The 6,000-nt window shown below is 34.5% G+C and overlaps 1 long non-coding RNA gene across 1 annotated transcript; it reads right to left on the bottom strand.

Moving 5' to 3' along the window:
- Positions 1 to 1,523: 1,523 nt before the first annotated feature.
- On the bottom strand, positions 1,524 to 3,453 carry LOC131646651 (uncharacterized). Its single transcript, XR_009297552.1, has 2 exons — positions 2,501 to 3,453; positions 1,524 to 1,848 (listed from the first exon to the last, which is right to left on the bottom strand). It is a non-coding gene; the product is annotated as an uncharacterized LOC131646651 (long non-coding RNA).
- Positions 3,454 to 6,000: the final 2,547 nt, after the last annotated feature.

The following is a 6,000-nucleotide window of genomic DNA, read 5'->3' as shown; positions in this document are numbered from 1 at the left end:
GACCCGTACAATTAACATTTTAGGTACTCAAGTAGAAAAGCATGATTGAATGTGTCGCGTACGGGATAAACAAAGTCTTTTGCAAAAGTAGTAATTTATGTAATAAATAAACGGTTGCGGTACATTCTTTTTATTTATTTATTTTAGCATCAGAATTCGTTTAGAAGTGCAAATATGAATTTTCTTCTGCTAGGAATTTTCAAACTATTACTCAGTTTCATTTAATCTATGTTTCTCTAAAATTATATTTTTCATTACTGTTATATTTTTCCATTTTACAAAAAAAATATAGTTGCATTTTTAATATGAAATTTTCAATAATATCTTGGATAAAAATCCGGGATGTTACAGTATACAACAATGCATTCCCAGTGATGGCAAAGGAGGATGACTGGCCTGCGTATGAGGGGGAAGTAGTTTGGCATAATGACATGATGCGAAGAAAGAAAAAGGGTCGACACAATAGTATGCGTATCAGAACCGATATGGATGATCATGAAAAAATGGAAGAAAGTGTAGCATATGTCGTCAAGTTAGACACAATAGAAATAATTGTCTAACACGTGGAGCAACCCCCACCAACTAATAATTGTATGTCATGTATTTGTACTATCTTTTGTGAAATCAACTAGACTTTATTTATTTATGAAACATATTGGTATTACAACTAAACAAACACAAATAATGCTTAAACAACAACAACACAAACAATGCTTAAACAACAACAACAGAAACAACGCTTAACAACAAACATAGACATAACTTAACTACATTAATACAACTACATTTTCACGACATCACAACCATCAAAACAATGTTATCTGTGTCATGCATCATGACCATGACATCAGTATCGTTCTTGACTTCATCCCACCAACGTTCGGTTTTTCCCGTGATAATTGACGTCCTCATTCTCTGCCTCTGAATTCATCTGATGCTTTCACCAGCTTCGTACTCCCCGTCTAATCAGCTGTTGTACCCCAAAATTTTCCCTCCTAATTCTACTTCTAACCGGCTTAAGCTTCACACCCATATGCATACCTCCATTAGGTCATCTAATGCGTCATGCATTCATTCATTAAGAATAATCTTGGTTCATTAAATCAGTGCTGATGGATTGAAGGGATCAAATGGATTAGGGTTCATTTTCCTATTCATGATCTTTCTTATGAAGTTTTGATGCAATCATTTGGTACACTGCTTGTTATAAGTTATGGTGCAATATTGAGTGAATCCATTTGGATAAAGATGCTAATCTATGACAAACCTTTTGAGATTGAGATTCTTATGGTGATTGCTTAAAGAACGATTTATCTTGGGCCATGGCTTGGAAAAGAGGTTATTCAAATTTCATTTGAGAATGTGAAGAGAAAAGTCCAATTCCCATTACATAATCCAAATTCAAATGCATCATCGAGAAGGCTACAAGAAAAATTAAGTTTTGACCAAAGTCATGCTTGTTTGTTCTTTGGACTTATCTTATGCCATCTATTCAAGAAAAGATTGGAAACTCAATGCAAGAATGAAAGGAAAGTATGAGATATCTTTCATTATTTGGAGAACAAGTTGCAAAAATATTCAAAGTTAAGATTCGTTTCACATTCAAGATACACTATCTTATATTACAAAAGAAATAAAGGTTACGTCACTGTTTGAACCTATGGTCACTAATCTTCAAGATTCGTCTCTGCTTCATTGCGAACAATCAAGGATTATAGTAACCTATGCTTCAAGCTTTCCTCACCGTGCCTTCATATTCCATTCATTATTACCCACCATAATTTGACTATGATATGTCCTAAGTCATCTTGGCATTTTGACATGAGCATAGAAGACCCACATTACAACCTGCAAAAAAATAAAAGAAGGGTCCATATCATTTACGCACAATTAGATGTTGACTCAGAATCGAGTCACGCGCATAATCCAACAGTCATTCAATGCAAGCTCATGCAGTTTAGTCATGATTCAGAATCAGCTCTTCACAAAACAGTCACAAACTTACAAAGGGTAAAGCTCATGGAACAAGACTCTACACAAAAAAATGGTTGCTGTTAATAGATTCACACATATAACTTGACTATTCAAACATCCTGCTGCCACTCACATAATTTCAAACACATATATTCACATTCATACATACACACATACATATATAGGGTTAAACATATTTATACACAAGCTGTTTCATATAGGCAGACCAAGATAAAGACCCCGCATACAAAGCCAAAACCAGTGTTGCTGCCCCATTCGAATACGTATATATTTACATTCATCGGTTACCCCATTCAATCCGTACACTACCATACATAAATTCAAAACCAGTATATACCAAGACAGTTAAATACCATTGCAGCCTATTCAATTTAAATCTAATTTTCTGCTAGCTAACTTTTTCTAACTGTAACTAACTTCCAGCTCACATAACAGAACCTAACTAACTGAAACAGAAATTGAAAACCATCTTGTAACAAAAAAACAGTTATAACTTATAACTAACCTTATAGTTGACTCAATCTCACCCTTCAAGCTCTAACCAACTATTGAATCCATTGGCTCAGATTTCCTTTTCTTGTAACTAACTTCTGCAAATTCTCCAACTATATAAACTGAACCACCACCTTCATTCCACTCTCACTCTCTAACTCTCCACCATTTTCACCCTTCCACCAACCATTCTCTTCATCTCTCTTCTCTCAATCTCCCTCCAATCTCTCTGAATTCTCTCATCTTCACCATTCTTCCAAACCTTCTCCCAAATCTCAGAACCTCTCTTCATCCTTGAGAAGCTCCACCATTTTTCTCACCTTCCACCTTTCATCATCTCCACCATCTCCTTCACCTCCTTCACCATTTTTCCACAAACCATAACTTATCTTCATCTTCCTCAACCCTCGATTCAATCACAACTAACCTCTCAAGGAAACTCCTCCCTTCCTTCAATCACCAAGAACTCTTCAACCCTCAGAATCCCTACACCATGACAAAACTTCAATCTTCTTCTCCATTATTCAGAACCGAATCACCATAATTCTCAGCTAACGAACTCATCAATGTTTTTGCGACCGGACTGCATCCATCATCTTCCTTCTCCAAGCACTTAACAATCGTCGATGTTGAACTTCACCTGCACCATCACGATTCATCAACGCATCAGTACTCCCTAATCATCAATCACCGAATTCACCTTCATCATCTCTGGATTTCCATGAATTATTTAGACCTAGGGTTTCGTTTTACATTAGATTAGAGGCGAAGAGAATTGAATCCGTGAAAATTAGGTTCAGATGTATGAGGTAATGGATGAACAAGAGGAATCGAGAGATGAGATGGTGGTGTCCGGTTAATTGAGTCACGGCGGAGGAGAAAGAATTTCTCCGGCGCTGTTCGTTTGCGCAAGTGAGAGGGAGAGAAGTTTGAGTTTGAGAGTATAGGAAGCTGAAACGTCACATATTTCCCTTTTCTTTTATTTGGAATTAACATTAATTTTAATTGATATTAATTAGAATTAATTAAGGCAGATTGAGATTAATTAAACACTAACTAGGATGTTTAAGCATGAATAATTGGTCATTAACATAATATTTTCTGCTGGATCATCAATTGGGCCACACGAATTTCTGTTCATACCCCACAGGCCCAGCATACTCTATTTTTGGCACTAGAACAGAAGTAAGAACAAAAAACAGCATATTGGGCCATTCCCAATGGGCCCTGCGTCCTTGCTATTCACCACTCTAATTCTAGCATACACCCCCTGATCTTATGTTTTTTTCTTATTTTCTAGAATTAGTTTCTTTTATTTCTTTTGATAATTAATTTTAGATTTTCTTTTCCATATTTTTAGGTAATAAGGACATAGAATGATTCCAATAAAAAATAATATTTTTAGGCTTATCAATTTAGGTCTTTTTGCTTGAATTAGAACTCATTTTCTTCCATAAAAAGCTCATAAATAATAGTAGTATTTTTAATCAATTTTGTACCATATTTTGATTTGTTTTACTTCATGCTTTTGTGTCAATTTTGTATCATTGTATTGCTTGACTTTTGCTTATAATTGTAACTTCTAATTTGCATGTTCCCTTAAATTTTAGGACATGTAAATCTTCATAACACTAGGCTAGTATTCATTTCCCTTTATAAAAATCCTAATCTTTAGGTAGAATCATAACATAACAATTTAGGATTTAGAAATTCCCCTTTGTTCAATTAGACTAGATTCTCTTCCTTTTTTCTTTTTCAACTTTTAAAAACACCTAATAAAATACCGACGAGGATCATGCTACTACTTCTTTTATAGTGGGAAAGAAATGATTGGGGTGTAGACCCTGGTGTATTTATTTTCTAATTAGTGGGAGAGAAATGATTGAGGTGTATACCTTGGTTTATTTCTTGACTGCTACTTAGAGAAATGATTGGGGTGTGGACCCTGGTCTATTTCTCTAAATACTTTAACACTTTTTGGTATGATTCAAGTCACAAATAAATTCCCCTTAAAAGACATCTAACCAAAAAACCTAAAATACCTAATAAATGTTCAAATTCAAAACGAAGTAAGGAAGTGGTGCGAAGCCTTGTAATGGCTTTTGTTCATCATGGAATTACATCAAAAAATACAAACCAATTCTCTTTTCTCTCTCTCTCTCTCTCGCCTTCAGGGCATTCTTTCTCTTAATAAGCCATGTTGCTTCCTTTCGACCGCAGACAGGTAACACATAAGACTTCACTCAACGAGTTGCTATCCTAATGCTAGAATGCGAATGTAACTTCGTTCATTAAAAAACACAAAAACAAACAAAAACATGTGAGCTGAACTACGACGCTCTGATTCCTCATAAGGGGATACGTAAGCATTAGGTTGCGGGACCTAAGCGAGCACAACTATTTAAAAAACTTTATTCCTCCCGTATTGTTTATAATCCTTTCATTTTTTCTCTTAGCAAGTAAGCACTAGTTAACACACCCTTAGAATAGAAACAAACTTAAGTGGATCATGTGGAGTACCATATACGTGAAGGGTGCTAATACCTTCCCCTTGCGTAACTGACTTCTTGCCCGATCTTTGGTCATAAGACCTTTCCTTATCCATTCCTTCTTTTGGGTTTTCTCGATGTTTTCTCTTCCCTTCGTGGAATAAATAAAGTTCGGTGGCGACACTGTTGATTCCGGCACATCATCTTTTCGCGAGCGTGCGACAACAGCGCATCAACGACCTCTTCAGATGGTCTATGGAATGAATGTTCCAAAATTTCATTTTAATCGAAGGTTTCACAGGTGAGAAACAAACATGACCATCTCTCTTAAAAATCGCAAGGCGGTCATGACAAAAAATCAGAGAGAATGTGAGAAAACGGTGGAGAAAAGGTGTCGAAAATGAAGGGGGTGGGGGTATATTTAAAGAAAAAACCCTAACACATAGGAGCCGCCCCATATGGCTCCGATGTACAAAATATGTACATATGCGCCACTTTGCAACAAACCCTAGTTTCCCTTTAACAAAGGCGCCACTTGGGGTGGCACATGCATGTATTCTTTTCCTCTTTGGCACCATGGGGGTGGCGCATATGTGTAGGGCACCCCCGAAACCTAGTTACCCAGGTAATTTTGTTAAAAATATGATTTTGTTTTGAAATTTTTATAAAAAAAACTGGTTATTTGAATTTTTTGTGTTTTCATGATTGTGAAAGTTGAATATGAATATATTCATACTGTAAAATTAATTATAATTTAAAGTGAATTGAATAAAAATTACTTTATATTTGAATATAGTTATGTATAAGTAAGTTAAATAATAAATTTTAATATAAAAGTAATATCTTTACACAAAAGTTATAATTTATTAGTCTGTTTGTTCAGTTTTTTGTAAAAAAAATTATGATTTTTACATATTTTTATTTTTAAAAAAATAAAAATAAAATTTATTTAATTAATTTTTTAAAATGTTATTTTAATATTTTAGTTTTTTAATAATAATATTAAAATTTCAAAAAATTATTT

Source organism: Vicia villosa, linkage group LG2, assembly GCF_029867415.1.
Source record: "Vicia villosa cultivar HV-30 ecotype Madison, WI linkage group LG2, Vvil1.0, whole genome shotgun sequence".
In the NCBI taxonomy this organism is placed as follows: domain Eukaryota; kingdom Viridiplantae; phylum Streptophyta; class Magnoliopsida; order Fabales; family Fabaceae; genus Vicia; species Vicia villosa.
The sequence above is the reverse complement of the archived record's forward strand: the minus strand, read 5'-3'. Positions and strand labels throughout refer to the sequence as shown.